The sequence below is a fragment of the Oryctolagus cuniculus genome, chromosome 2, assembly GCF_051225735.1.
Source record: "Oryctolagus cuniculus isolate XC-2025 breed Fujian yellow rabbit chromosome 2, ASM5122573v1, whole genome shotgun sequence".
NCBI classification, from domain to species: Eukaryota; Metazoa; Chordata; class Mammalia; order Lagomorpha; family Leporidae; genus Oryctolagus; species Oryctolagus cuniculus.
In genome coordinates, this window is record NC_142868.1 from 188,844,634 (window position 1) to 188,861,280 (window position 16,647).

Consider the following 16,647-nt stretch of genomic DNA (forward strand, 5'->3'; position numbering starts at 1 on the left):
ACTTCTAATGTGTCACATATGGAGGCTGAGAGATAAAGCTCTGTCTGTGGTTGAGAGGAGGAGTAATCCTGCCAAGCACTGTTCTCAGAAGCACTGGTGATAGAATAATGACAACTGTCTCTATTAGTCAAGTGCTTTACATTGACCAAGTGCTTCCACATATGTTATGGCATTGGATTCTCAGGAAAATGCCCTGAGGTAGGCAAGCAAATATTACTTTCATTATTTTTCTCAAATGGAATAAACAAAGCTCTCAAATCTAAGTGCTTCATCAAAATCAATTGACCAGGAAATATTATAAATAACAATGAGATTCACATATCATTCATAACATTAAAGAAGATTTTGAAGATAAAAAAATCCTTCCATGTGCCAGACAGCATCCTAAAGGACTTGATCTAAATTTGTGAATTTTTAAGATTGTTTCCAAAAATATTTGCATTTTATATAACCTTCAAAATTACAGTACTTTATCACGTTTTTTATATTTATTATATAATAACAATCTGATCAGGTTGTGGCCTGATCTTTACACATAGGTTGCCATTCTATAAAGTGGAGATTGTAATTTATTTCACTATTCTCCTTCTAGGTATGACTGTTCTTTTCTTTGATTGCTTATTTACTTGGGATTAGTTCTTAGGTCTCTGAAATTTTGTCAAAGAGTTTGAAGATTCCAGATAGTGCAGAGAGATGGCCGAGAGTGGCCTCCCTTAGGCTGCTGCTGCTGCCAACGCCTCAGTGACACTCATCTTCAGCTGGGACAGCCAAGCAGAGAATGAGTGAGCTCCACTCTGCCTGGTGTTGGGAAGTGCTGAACACGGTGCACTTATTCCAGCTGATGTCACCATGAAACAGAGACAGGAGAAAGAGAAATGATTATAAAGAGTGCATGTTACAGACCCCAGGGTGGTTGATATTCTGGTCATTAAGGGAAACACAGAAGTGGAGGAAACAATTAAAACATGGAAGCAGCAGACACAGGCGTTGTGATTCTTCCATGAAACAGAAACACCAAGGCCAAAGGTTTCCTGTCCAGGTTCTATGTCAGCCATAACCAACACAGAAGTCAACTCAATGGAAAGGTGCATGTTGCTATATAATTATTTTAAATAAAAGTATTATACAACAACAAAATCATGTCACTTCTCTAAAGTACAGCATAAAAACTTGTATTGAGACAAGCATAGTGTCTAAATTTTAAACACAAGCTTATCATAATTCTAAGAACATTGCTAATTACCATATTTAAGTTGGTTAAGTACAGTTGTAACTGTTCATTTGGAAAATATTCACATAACATCATGTTTTATTTTCAATATTCCTTCAATTTCACTTCCTGTTGAATAACATCTTTTCCTTTGTCTACTGAGAAATGAGCATTTTCATATGTTTGAGCTATTTTTTATTAAAATTAAACTTTTTCATAACAAAGTTTTTCAACATTTTTAAATTTAAATTTTCATTAAACATATGTTTTCCTTTTTGGAATCTTCTGTAGCTTAAAATCATAGGAAATTTCCTCTTCATTCTCTCTGCTGTTTCATTCTGATTGAAATTTACAATAATGTCCTGACTCTATTTTGACAAAGAATATCTTAAAGTAGCCTTTTAAAAAATTATTATTTGAAAAAATAGAACAACAGGGAGAAGGAGTGAACTTCTATTCTCTGATTCACTTCCCAAATACACACAACAGCGCAGGATGAGCCAGCTTCAAGCAAAGAGCTGGGAATTTAAACTGGGTCTTCAACATGAGTGGCAGCTTCCCACTAATGTGCACCCTGGGAGGCAGCGGGTGATATCTCAAGTACATTAGTAGGAAGCTGGAATCAGGAGCTGAGCTGGGACTCAAATCCAGGCACTCCAATATGGTACATGGATGTCCCAAGCGGCATTTCAACCAGTGTGCCAAACGCCTACTCCAAAAATGTTAGTTTTTGATTTTTCACTTTTAGGCATCATCTCTTGACTTAACAAGATGGGAGAATTTGACAACTATTTTCTGATACTCCAATACTGCACACTTGGAACCACCCATATCCTTCTCCCAGTGAAGTTATATATGTATGTTGTTTAGGTGAATCTATTAAGGATATGTAAATGTCATTTACAAGTGAGCCACGCAGTAAGCTATAATTAGTTTTCCTGTCTGACATAAATTCAGTTCTCCCTGGATCCAATGGATGCCTTGTTTATTTTTGTTTTCTCGTTGCCTGTGTTATTATGACTAATTCACCCCAAAACTTTTCCCTAGTGTTCAAATACATCCAGTTTTCTATCAATTTCATCTTCTTGGAAAATTTTTCTTCCAGAGCATCTGACTTGCTCCAATCTGGACTCCTTAGGCCTGTTGCACAGTTTCATCCTAGCATTTCTTTTCACCACCTCTCATAGTTAGAGCAGGCTACAAAGATTCAACAATTTGACTCCCAGCATAGAAACATACCTTGGGCATGCAACAATCCAAGATGGTGGTCCTTTGTTAGTTGGTGCCTCTTCTTGATATGGTGATTTAGGTGATTTAGGGATCCAGGTGTTTTTAAAGACCATTATGTGGGGCCCTGGTGCACTAGGTTAACCCTCCGCCTGTGGCGCTGGCATCACATATGTGCTCCGGGTTCTAGTCCTGGTTGCTCCTCTTCCAGTCCCGCTCTCTGCTGTGGCCCAGGAAGGCAGTGGAGGATGATCTGAGTGCTTGGGTCCCTGCACCCGCATGGGAGACCAGGAGGAAGCACCTGGCTCCTGGCTTCGGATCAGTGTAGCTCCAGCCTTTATTTATTTATTTATTTATTTATTTATTTGAAAGTCAGAGGTACACAGAGAGAGGAGAGGCAGAGAGAGAGAGAGAAAGGTCTTCCATCCGATGGTTCACTCCCCAGATGGCCACAATGCCCAGAGCTGTGCTGATCCAAAGCCAGGAGCCAGGAGCTTCTTCCAGGTCTCCCACATGGTTACAGGAGCCCAAGGACTTGGACCATCTTCCACTGCGATCCCAGGCCATAGCAGAGAGCTGGATCAGAAGTGGAGCAGCTGGATCTCAAACTGGCGCCCATATGGGATGCTAGCGCTTCAGGCCAGGGCATTAACCCGCTGCACCACATCACCGGCCCCCCTAAAGTAGCTTTTAAAACAAGCATTTCTTTACTTGAAAAGTAGAGAGATGGAGCGAGGGGGAGGGAGGGAGGGAGAGAGAGAGGGAGAGGAAGAGATCTTAATCGGCTGGTTCATTCCCCCAAATGCCTGTAATAATCAGACTGACCCAGGCTGAAGCCAAGATCCAGAAACTCGATCTAGGTTTTCCACATAGGTTTCAGGAGACCAGGTACTTGGGCAACATCTGCTGCTTCCCCGATGCATTAGCAGAGTAGCAAAAGTCAAATTAGCACTTTGATATGGGATGCATGCACCCCAAAAGACAGCTTAAAGGCAGCACCACAATGCCTGCCCTCTAAAGTAGCCTTTGAAAAAAAGGGGCACAAGAGGTAATGTTTTGTTGATACTGACTATCTAAAAATGTCTTTATTCTACTTTTACATTTAATTGACAGTTGGAGTAGAGGAAACTTTTTCCTTGGAAATTCAGAAGACCTCTTGATTAAAGTTCTAAAAGCATTGCTTTGATCTGGAGACTTCATAGCTATTCTATACATAATGTTTACATGTCTGATCTTTTTGCCTCTTTGGGAACCTCAGCATTTTCTCTTAACCACTGACATTCTGAAGTAGCATGATATGGTTCTTCTACTTTAATCCATTTTGCCAAGTACCTGCTGTGACTCCATTGTATAATCTGTCTCCTCCGGTTCTGGGATATTTCTTGATAATTTTCTTTTGTACTGGGTTTACTTTGTCTATTTATAACTACAGTTTTAGATATTGATCCTCATAAGATGATCTTCTAATATTCTTATTTTTCTTCTATTCACATCTCTATTTGTTTTAATTTTTTTGTAGAAATTCTCATCATTAGCTTTCAAAATTTCCAAATATTTTCTTATATTGTGCAATTTTAATTATCACAAACTTTTTCTTGGAGTCATATTATTTCTTTTTGTGACATACTATTCTTGTCCCATTGATGCAATCTATTCTTAAAACTATTTGGTATAAAATTGTGGGGAGCAACTCGGACTAGACTGTTACTGGAATTAAGACTTATTCTATACATCTGCTCTCCCACAATATGGCGCTGAGAGAGGAGTAAACAGCTTCTACGCAGCTGCCTCTCGCCAACTTGAGTGATGACCTGCAGGAGCTGATCCTGCTCCTGATTGGAGGAGAGCAGCGTACTCGGCGTGTGGGTAGCAGAGTTGGGATTGGTGGAAGAGGACTATAAAGGAGGAGAGAGCCAACATGCACCGGGAACACCTGAGGAACATCCGAGCAGCCCCCGAGAGAGCCGGCCAGCGGTGTGCCGCTCCCCCACGGAAGTGGGGAAAGTGGCAGGGGGAACCGCCCTTCCACGGAGGTGGAAGGGTCGGTAGCCAACCCGGGAAGAACCAGCAGCAAACCTGGGGAGGGCCGAGCCGACAAAAGAACAGCGCAGGGTCCAGTGTCGCTCCTCCACGAAGAGGGGGAGCGACATAAAATGACATTGATAATATCTTTATCTTCCTAAATAATCTGTCTCACTAACAATGTTGCTTTCTATTTATTTATTTTAGTATCTAGCTTTTAATTTAGAGATTTTTCTAAAATACCTAGGGATATTTTCTTGGCAGCCTGCCTATGTTTAAGAGATAATTTGTAATGGCTGATTGCAACTGCTAGCACTTGTCAACTTTGGATTTCACTTTAAAGAGTGATCTGACAGAAATATTTCATTGAAGAAAGCATGGATGTGTCTTCAGTTTTTTGTTGTTGTTGTTGTTGTTGATCACTAGAAATCTGCATAGAATAATCTTCTGGATTCTTAAGGAAACTATAAGCCAGGCTCCCAGAATCAAGTTGGAAGAGCACAGCACAAGAGAACCCACCATTCAGTATACAAACTGATGAATTCTCCCAATCTGCAGTAAGATTCTCATTCCTTCAAGGAGCACTGATATTCCCAGTGCAGAAATACTCAGCTTCACCCCTGGTGAATACACTCACAGTCTTCTTTCAGAGACAGAGAGAAGAAGTTCTCCAGCTGCACAGAAGGGAGGGAACCTGGTGATTTACCTGAGGATTAAAGTGGAATTTAATCCAACTTCTTGTTTTCAACACACTCCATTTTCTCCACTGCAGAAGTACTTGGTGCTGACAACTTCTGAGACTCTTGAGATATCGTGATGTGGCCTGGTAGCTATTCAGCTTTCTCTACTGTTGAACTGGAGTTCAATTTTCTCACATTGGCTGAGTGTATTAGCAGCCATCTTTTGCTTTCCATCTCCTCAAATTTGCTACTCTTGCCATTTCTTAATTTCTCTGGAATTTGAGGGGTTTTATCTTCAGAAAATCTTTTAGTACCATTTAGTGGGGTTTCATGAGACTGGAGGTAAATAGTCAACCCTTGATCATCAATGTAGACAATTTTAATATAATTTTTCATTTTCCAAATTGCCATCCTATCAAACGGTATTATTAATCGCACAAATAATCCTTATTTTATTGTTTTGAGTATTTCTTGACATATGAAAGGCTAATTCTATTTCTGGAATTCTTACTCTAATCAACTACTAAATTTTATACCAATATGATAAACCGTAACACTTTTCCTGTTCAGAATACACTAGTATATTCAATAGTTACTCCATACAAACTAGTGTTCTCTACTTTTCACTCCATCTATTCAGGTAAGTTACGGGGAAAAAACTCTATTACAACTCATCATGCAAGTAATGTGCCAGTAATAACACATGTAATTTTTTTCCCAGCTTAAAAGATAGACATGTTCTTAAAATTAGTTCCAAATTCATTAATCACTCTTGTTCCAGTTTAAGTCAGCCAAACATATTTCTATTCCAGGCCTAAAGATTAGAAATCTCCTGGGCTGACAGTTCATGGAACATGACCCCTCCATTCTGCCTAAATCTTTTCCAACCAGAAACATACAAACAGACACAAAACTACACATGCACCTCCCTGAGTCATATGGAGCTCACTGAGATTTCTCCCCTTTGAAGCTTACTGATAGTTACTGTTTCAGAATATGATAACTTGTCAGGCATGGACTTTTACAATATCAGCAATATCTCCTTACCACATAAAAGATTAGAAAGGAAATCAGATCTGTATATTTCCATGATAATAAGTACATCATGATGTTATTTCTAATCTTCTGATATTCCCCCCATGTATGTTCTTAAATATCTTCCTCCTACCAAGTATTGCTTACTGCTGAAGTGCATCCTATACCCAGCTCTTCACTTACCATAATGATCTGTTCCCAAGTATAAATGAAATTTGCACATTCAGAATTGATTTTTCTTGCAATTTAGAATTGTTCAGGAAAAATATGTGTTTTTACTCCAGTTGTAGTCTCAACACATTGAGGAAATAAATATCAATTTTAAAATCATCTCTGAGCTATACCTAACAAAAATATACTCACTAGACTCAGCAACTCTTGGTCTTCTCCAATGGGTCCTGGGTGCTAAAACTCATTATATGTAGTTGTCTGTGTAGCCAAGATGTATGGGTCAGAACAAGGACTAATGGTTTCACGGGAGAATAACACACATGTTTCCTAAGGAAGGTGTTGAGAAGGAAGCGGAATAGCAACTTTTACAAAGAATAAGAAATAGTTTCATATTTATGAGAAGTATTACAGCATACTTGACACTCTTAAGGATATTTCAGTCATTTCTCAAAGAGGTTTGTAGCAGTTTTAAACTGTTCTGCTTCTTATTCTAGGTCTTACTAATCTTCAAGGCTGATTGTATGATTTTCGGTTTATTCTTCTGATCAGTCCAAGACATTAAAACAATGGTGTGAACTTATTGGAACATTCCTCTCCTAATCTCACTGGAAAAGCATAAAGTTTTTAATGGCCTATTTATGGTTCTTAAAAATTTGATTTAGGGTGGGAAATACTGGACTAAGCTACTTTTCTGCAGTCAAAAGTACATACCAAAAAGAAGATAGTTTCTGAAAATTAGTAGAGTAGGGTCCAAAAATAAAATGGAATCCAAATGTTTGCTAAAAGACTAGGCAGAGTCAATTTTCTTAGCCCACCCCACCCGCTCCCACTACCACTCCCACCAACAAGAGATTCTCAAAGAGGAGTTTTAAAATACTGAGAGTAATAAGAGTCATGAAAATAGGTGATCTTCATAATAGAAAAATTAAATAAAGTTAAGGTAAAAATCAAGGGGGTGGTCACGAGTGGCCTGATCTTTCCCCAACCAAAAATAAGACTTCTCTACACTCCAGCTGTGTGATTTTGTTGACTTTGAAGACAGTCATCAGAGAATGAGTAACACCAGTCTTTCCATTTCAAGGTCTCTGAATTCTTTCCTTTTGGCCTTCACTTCAGAGGCATCCAAGAACAATACACATCCCAATTATCCCCTGGGCTCCTGGGCCAAATCTACACAGTATTCCATTTTAGGAAATGGGCTTCTCCAGGTCTTTTCTCTGCTTTTTCTCCTGCTTAGACATATTTGCCCAATTAGAAGAGATAATAAAAACATTTACATATATTTGTCTGGCATGGTTCACACATGGACAAACAAGTCTTCTTGATTAAATAACAAAGCACCAGGTACGGAAATGTCCTTATCCAGGTCATTTTCCCTAGCTTCTGCAACAGAGTCTGCACAGGAACTTTTGCCATTGTCCCAATCAGTTAACAGAGCCATTTGATACAACTGAATAATAAGATTTCAGAGCCAGCTAATTATGTGCAGAATAAACGGAAGGTTGTGCTAAATTTCGTATTATAACACAATTGCCAACAAATAATATTTATCTCTCAGGAAAGACTGGGGGTAGTGGGAAGCGGGAAATGAGGAAAGAGAGAGAAGGGTGCACATGAGTCAATCTTTGGAAAAGTCTGAATAAATAATAATCAAACTAATGGCAACTAGAAGGAAACACCCTAATGATTCTGGACTAGTAAAGCCTTAGAACAAACATAAATAGAGTTTTAAGATTTCAAATTTTAAGACAGACCTTCCAAACTAAACACACACACACACACACACACACAGAGATAGAGAGAGAGAGAGAGAGTTTCTATTTTGTTAGTCCTAGAGCAGCAACAAGAATCAATGAATCCATAGGGGACAGATATGACTATAACAGAGAGTGAGAGAATCTCCACTTGATAATAAAAATCAAGGTGCTTATTTGGAAGTCCAATGGTAGAAGTCAGGTTTCCTCCTTTGGCACTGTGGTTTAGAAGAAACAACGCACTTCAGATTCGGTCTCTGCCATACTAATTGCTAGTAGAAGACTCGGGCAAGTCACTTAATTTCTTAGTAAGAGATATATTATGTATAAAATGGAGATGATATTAAACTTCATTGACCACTGTGGAGAATTAAATGAGATAAGTTCTAAGAAGGCATTGCATGGATTTAAATATATGCAATGTTAATAACACAAGAAATTCAAATCTTATACATGCATATACCATTGGTGAAAATACAATATACTCTTTATAAACCTTCTTAAGACAATTTATATAAAAGGTAATAAGCTTCTTATACCATTCAGCCATGTCATAGGTAAGTCAGTACTCAGGGATCAGAGAAAGAGCTGCAGGAAATATGTCACCAGACCATTCCGCAGGGCAGCCTCTAAAACCTTGCCCATGGCTAGCACTCCAAATCACTCAAATATCTAATGTGGTTGCTGACTGCATCCCACGACAATCTTTAGCCTATTATAATATCATTACAATAAAATCACTATGGCTGACACTCCCACTTCCAGCATGCACCTGACACCACGGCACTTCCAAGACTTCTGAAAAAGGCCGGAAAATGGGCAGTAACCAATTATCTGGAAATTTCTGCCCTTTCCTGGAAAGCACCATCCTCTATTCCTCCAGATCACATAAAACGATGATTCTAAACCTCATGTGTTACAGCTCACTCAGAGAATGCCTACAGTCCAATCTTTTTTTTTTTAAGTTTTATTTGATGAAAATAAATTTCCAAAGTACAGCTTATGGATTACAATGGCTTCCCCCCATAACTTCCCTCCCACCTGCAACCCTCCCCTTTCCCACTCCCTCTCCCCTTCCATTCACATCAAGATTCATTTTCAATTCTCTTTCTATACAGAAGATCAGTTTAGCATATATTAAGTAAATATTTCAACAGTTTGCTCCCACACAGAAACATAAAGTGTTAAGTACTGTTTGAGTACTAGTTATAGCATTAAATCAAAATGTACAGCACATTAAGGACAGAGATCCTACATGAGGAGTAAGTGCACAGTGACTCCTGTTGTTGACTTAACAAATTGACACTCTTGTTTATGGCATCAGTAATCACCCTAGGCTCTTGTCATGAGCTGCCAAGGCTATGGAAGCCCCCTGAGTTCACCGACTCTGATCATATTTAGACAAGGCCATAGGCAAAGTGGAAGTTCTCTCCTCCCTTCAGAGAAAGGTACCTCCTTCTTTGATGACCTGTTCTTTCCACTGGGATCTCACTCATGGAGATCTTTCATTTAGGTTTTTTTTTTTTTTTTTTTTTTTTTCCAGAGTGTCTTGGCTTTCCATGCCTAAAATACTCTCATGGGCTTTTCAGCCAGATCCGCATGCCTTAAGGGCTGATTCTGAGGCCAGAGTGGTGTTTAGGACATTTGCCATTCTATGGGTCTGCTGTGTATCTCACTTCCCATGTTGGATCATTCTCTCCCTTTTTTATTCTATCAGCTAGTATTTGCAGACACTAGTCTTCTTTCTGTGATCCCTTTGGTTCTTAGTCCTATCATTATGATCAATTGTGAACAGAAATTGATCCCTGGGACTAGTGAGATGGCATTGGTACATGCCACCTCGATGGGATTGAACTGGAATCCCCTGGTATGTTTCTAACTCTACCGTTTGAGGTAAGTCAGCTTGAGCATGTCCCGAATTGCACATCTCTTCCCTCTCTTATTCCCACTCATATTTAACAGGGATCACTTTTCAGTTAAGTTTCAGCACTTAAGAAGAATTGTGTATTGATTACAGTATTCAACCAAAAGTATTAAGTAGAACAAACAAAAAAAATACTAAGAGGGATAACGTATTAAGCTGCTCATCAACAGTCAGGGCAAGGACTGATCAAGTCACCGTTTCTCATAGTGTTCATTTCACTTTAACAGGTTTCCTTTTTGGTGCTCAGTTAGTTGTCACCAATCAGGGAGAACATATGATATTTGTCCCTTTGGGATTGGCTTATTTCACTCAGCATCATGTTTTTCAAATTCCTAACAGGGATCACAGTCCAATCTTGAGTGTGTGCTTTAGCTGTGTATCATCCTTGAATTCCTTTGTGCATGCAAAGCTGCTCCACACAGATAAGTTTAAATATACAAATTTATTCTAAAAAATAATCAGGTTCAGATAATACTTTATTCCTAAATGTAAGAGAGTACTTCCAAAAGTTTGTGGGAAGATGGAATTTAAAAACTAACTAATTTTGGTGCAAAAGAATTAAAGTTAAATCCATGCATAGGTTTTTTTTTTCCCTATTATGAACTTTCCATTAACTTTTTGATGACCTGGCATATCGCATTGGGATTCCGGTTGGCATTTCCCTGACCATTAGTGATTTTGAGCATTTTTTCATTTACTCATTTTTTCATCTTTAATTGGATTATTTGTTTTGTTGGTAGTGGTGTTACTGTTGTTGATTTTTTGAGTTGTTTGAGTTTCATGTATATGCTAGAAATTAATCCTTTGACAGATGAACAGTTTGCAAATATTTTTCTCATATTCTGTGGATTGTCTCTTCACTCTGCTTAGCATCTCCTCTGCCATAAAGAAACCTTTTAACTTGACACAGTCCCATTTGTTAATTTTTGCTTTTGTTGCCTATGCATTTGGGGTCATATACAAAAACTCTTTGTCCAGTGAGTATCTGGAAGCATTTCCCTTATATTTTTTATTAGTTTCAAAAATTCTAGTAACAGGATTAAGATTCTGTCTGTTCTTTTAAACTATCCTAAGTGATGGGCACATGCTGATATCACATGCTAATCCACCTCAGTCAAGGTTTTTCTGTGTTGTGTAACTGGTCTAGGTAATAAAGTTTTATGAATCTCAAAGTATTTGATCCATTTCAAGTTGATTATTGTATATGATGACAAATGGAGGTCTAACATGTTCAGCATCATTTATTGACAAGCATTTCCTTTCTCTTTTTCATTGTTAAAATCAGTTGGCTGTGAATCCATGTATTTATCTTTGGGTTATCTATTTTATTCAATTTGTCTACATGTTTATTTTTATGTCAATATAATACTGTTTTGATTATTATAGCTTTGTAGTATGTTGAAGTCAGGTATAATAATGTCCTCAGCTCTCTTCTTGCCCAGGATTGCTTTGGCTACTTCAGGTTTTTGTGGTTCTGCATGAGTTTTGTGCTTTTTTTTCTAGTTCTATAAAGAACATTTTTTGGTTTCAATGGGGAATACACTGAATTTGTAGAACACTTTGGGTAGTATGGGCATTTTAACACTACTAATTCTTACAGTCCATGGACATAGGATGTCTTTCTATTATTTTGTGTCCACTTTCATATTTTCCTTCAGTACTTTGTAGTTTTTATTATAAAGGTCATTCTTTTCCTTGGATAAACTTATCCCTACTATTTGTTTTAACTCCTGTGAGTTGGATTGCTTTTTTAAATTATTTGTTAGCAATTTAATTACTGCTGTATAAAAAGGCTATTGACTTCTGTATGTTGAGTTTATATCCTATGATTTTATTGAAATCATCTATGAATTCTAACAATTTTGTGGAGTCAGTTTTTTCTATGTTTAAAATCATGTTATCTGAAAACAAGAATAATTTGACCTTCTTTCCAATTTAGATGCCCTTTTTTGTCTTGTGTAATTTTTGTGGATATTTCCAATATAATATTGAATAAGAGTAGTGAAGATAGACTTGTCTTGCTGATGATATTAAATAGCATTATTTTATCTTTTCATTGTTCAGTATGATGTAATCTGCAGTTTTGTCACATATTGCCCTTATTCTTCTGAGGTTCATTTCCTCTGTATCTAAGTTTTAAAAAGTGCTTTTCATTTTTAAAGATGAACAAATAAACAAATATCATGTATATCATATATACAGATATAGGGACATAGGATACTTCCCACCCTCCTTCTTCCTTCTTATGCTGCCACCCTCCCTCCTCCTTCCTTTCCCATTCCTTCCATTAATTTTTACAATGATTTACTCTCAGTCTGTTTTATTTGCATAAAATTAATCCTACAGTAAGTAAAGAATCCAACAATTAGCAAAAAGAAAAAAAAAAACATGATTCCTCAACAGTAATGACAAGGGATGTAAATAGTCATCGAATCTCAAAATGTCAATTTCAATCATATATATTACATTTTTGATATTCTATTAGCTATCAGTGAAAACATATTGTATTTGTTCTTTTGGAACTGGTTTATTTCACTGAGTATAATGGTTTCCAGTTGCATCCGTTTTGTTGCAAAAGACAAGATTTCATTCTCTTTATGGCTGAGTAGTATTCCATTATATATATATTTTTTTCAATTCTCTATCCAGTCATATGTATATTTCAATTTCTTTATCCATTCGTCAGTTGATGGACATTTAGATTACTCAATATCTTACCTATTGTGAAGTGAGCTGCAATAAGCATAGCGGTACAGATAACTCTTTCATATACTGATTTCATTTCATTTGGGTGAATTCCCAGGAGTGGAATGGCTGGGTCATATGGTATATCTATTTTCAGCTTTCTGAGATATCCTCATACTATCTTCCACAATGGTGTGCTAGTTTACATTCTTACCAACAGTGTACTGGCGTACCTTTTTCCCCAAATCCTTGCCAGCATTTATTGTTTGTTGATTTCTGTATGAAAGCCATTCTAACTGGGGTGAAGTGAAACCTTAGCACCATGGTTTTTACTTGCATTTCCCTGATGACTAATGATCTTGAGCAATTTTTCATGTGTCTGTTGGCCAATGAATTTCCACTCTTGAAAAACGCCTGTTCAAGTCCTTTTCCCATTCATTTCTTAACTGGACTTTTATTTTTGTTGTTGTTGTTGAGTTTCTTGAGCTCCCCATGAGTCACCTCATTAAGACAAAACAAAAAAAAAGTTCCTTTCTCCTGGGACTTTCCCAGGGAATGAGATCCTCAAGTCAAGAATAGAGTACAAACAGTAAAATATATTTTTCAATATGAATCACAATATCACACTGGTCTCTAAAAACTGATCTTTTATAGACATTTTGAAAATAGGGCGATAGGAGCCAAGTGTATCTCGAGTGCTTTTCAAGGGTTTGGAATTTATGTGAAATTTCTCTATTTTTTTAAATGTAAGAATTCAAACGTAAAACACTGTGTGGGCTGATACTATGAGAGCCAAACTAAACACACTGAGGCCAGATCCAAGCAGCAGGCTGCCAGTTTGCTACCTCTGGATGAGAACCCAGAATAAGAACTTGTGTATTTCTGTTCTGCCATCACCTTTCTGCCACCCTCTTTTCTTCCAATAAACAGGTGAGTGTTGACAACATATGTGCTGATTCCTAAGCTGGTGAAGGCACATCAGTAGGATCATTTTCCTGTAAAGGGCTTTGTAACGAAAACAAAAAACAAAACAAAACAAAAAAATCTGAAGATCCTTTGGCTAGGGAAGCTCTTCTCTTCTTATTTAGTGTGGCCTATGCCCATTCTGAAGTGGGCAGGAAAGGAGCAACTGGATGAAGAAGGACAGAATTCTCCAGGCAAAATAAGATTGAGGCGATCTTTGTCCTCAGCGGCGGAAGCTTGGACAATTCCTCAAATTGCCTGAACCTCTCTATTTGGGTTTTTAGGTCATGCAGAAAGGGAGATTACTCTTCCTTCCAACATGAAATAAGAAGTATGCCTTCAGCTCAAGGAAGCTGCGATATTGTGATGAACAAATGTACATGCAGGAGCTGAATGATGCCAAGGATCTGTAATCCCAAAGGTACAGAGGCTCCCTGTGATTCCCTTGTCATCTACCAAGGAGCTCCCAATATTACAGCTGGTACCACTCATGCCCTCAGATTTGAAAAGAGAATTTGGAATTATAGCTTGAAGTGGGCACAAAACTCCAACTGCAAAATAATATCTCTTCCAGATATCCTAAATTTTAATTTGGCTTTCAACTCAAAGGGTGTGAGTGGGGGGACAAACAAGAAAATTCTAATAAAATTTCCAGCTAGATACCCGAAAAGTTACATGGAAAAGCAAAAGTCTTCCATAATTTGCACAGATGGTCTTTAGCATAATCAATATTGATTTTCCAGAAGGACCAACAGAGTAAATAGAAAGACAAATAAACGCCTATTAATAGGTTAAATTGATGTTTGTTAGCAGAAAGTTACACATGCCCTCTTGGTGTCAGAGGTAAATGTCAATGTGATTAAACATCTACAGAACACGCTATGAGATTATCAAAGTGGTATTAGCCATTATCTGGGCATTTACGAACTTTTGCAACTGGAATCCTTGCTACCTTTTGTGGAGTTTCATAAATGATAGGCTTGCTGCTGAGATGGGAGGTTTTTTGTTTGTTTGTTTGTTTGTTTTTCTGTATCCCTATTTTGTTTGTGGGGAGGTCTATGAGTACACATTCACCTTAATACTTCCCTTTATTACCAGGTGCACATTACCCCAAAGCACATGTAGTTTAGCACATAGGTTGTTTTACACTTTGCATACTTGTCAGACCTTTACATGAGACTGTCTTTAAAAAGCTCACAACCTAAGTATAGTTCCTATTTATGTTGTGGTTTCAGTAAATGAAAGGGCTATATTAATACTTCTGAAGTCTCTAATTCTAAAATGTATTTTTCCCTGGATCTTTTAGCCAGGTTTGCAATGGCCTCTGCCTTCATTTTTCATTTTCTCAGGCAAAGCATGCAGCAAGAAACACATGCCTGACCCTGGAGGGTGCTCAGAACAGAGTGACACAGTTCAAAGGTCAGGGTTTTGGGTAGGCCATTTTTAGCAAAGAGGGAAGCATTCTACCTTGTCAGGTGGGTCCGCCATCTTTTCAGCCTACAATCCTGGAATCATTTCATGAACAATATCTCTCTTCTCACATGTTTTTGTCTTGAGAAAATACTTCATGTCACTGACAGCTTATTACTTTCAGGTTTGCTTTATTGTTGCTATTTGTGTTATAATCTCTTGCCATCTTTGAGGATTAATATGTCTGTGTTGAAATGTCATTAGTACCTAACTTGGTGAGAGAGGAAAGATTAAATGAATTAATAGGAAGGAAATATTAAAGGGTGAATTGGATAGACTACATAAGGATCTAGAAAGATCAACTGAGTAATTTTATTTATAATATGAGCTTTTTATTTTTTATTTAAACGGCTGAAAAATTTTAGGATCCTTTTTAAAAGTATTTATTCTTTATTTATTTGAAAAGCAGAATGAGAGAGAGGGAGAGACAGGGAGAGAAAGAGAGGTCTTCTATCTATTGGTTCACTCAAAAATAAAAATCACCCATGTTTAATATGTCCAGGTCAACTACCTTCAGGCTGGAAAGCTGCTGAAGTTTTCTGAATGTTTTAAACTGTTTTTACACAACTATTGGATTACTATACTTCTGCACCGAAAATAAGAATGTAATTTTTAGCCCTTATTTTAAAGCAATGTTTACATTTTTTCTTATGTTAAAATTATTGAGATTACATGAAAGACTTTTGAGATCATCAAAATTTTTTCTTGTTGTTAGCACATCTCTCTGCTATACCTTGGAAGATGATTTCAAAATGAACACAAAATCACATCTATTCAATAAATAGTTTACAAGTTTTCCTTAAGTAAATAAATAAATAAATAAATAAAAGGCATTTAGCCTAGCAGTTAAGATGCCTGTTAAAGCACCTGTCACCCCGCACTGTAGTACCTTGGTTCAATTCCCATGCCTGACCTCTGATTCCAGTTTACTGCTAAAATGAAGATCCTGGCACCAGTGATGGTGCAAGTAAGTGGATTCTTAATACCCTGTGGGAGACCTGAATTGAATTCTTAGCTCCCAACTTGGCCCAGAACCACATTGACTCTGGTCATTGCTGGCATTTGGGGAGTAAATTAGGAGATGGGTGCTCTCTCTCTCTTACACACACACTCTCTCAGATAAATTTTTAAAAATCAATAAAAAAAGTAATCATGCTAGTTACTTTGTATCTCCTGGATAAATACTGTTCCAAATTTCATTAATCAGATGTGTGAAATTCACATTCAATAGGATTATGAAAAGACTATTTTAGACTAAACAGGAATAACAAAAGAATCTTGGTATAATTCTAAAAACAAAGCACACATCAGAAACTTTCCAATGGAGGATGCTAAGTGTTAAAAAAAAGTAATTCTAATAATAAAGCTTATAGGAGAACATGCCACTTACGGGATGACAGAAACTGTACTGTTTCACATATTTTAGTCTTATTTAATCTTTAACTTCTACTTATTGACATATAATTGACGTGACATCAATCTACCCTTCATAGTATATAATCCAGT

General features: G+C 37.3%; 1 pseudogene; it reads left to right on the forward strand.

Annotated features, from left to right (window-relative positions):
* Positions 1-269: 269 nt before the first annotated feature.
* Positions 270-1,103, forward strand: LOC127489956 (NADH dehydrogenase [ubiquinone] 1 alpha subcomplex subunit 6 pseudogene; annotated as a pseudogene).
* The last annotated feature ends 15,544 nt before the right edge of the window (positions 1,104-16,647 follow it).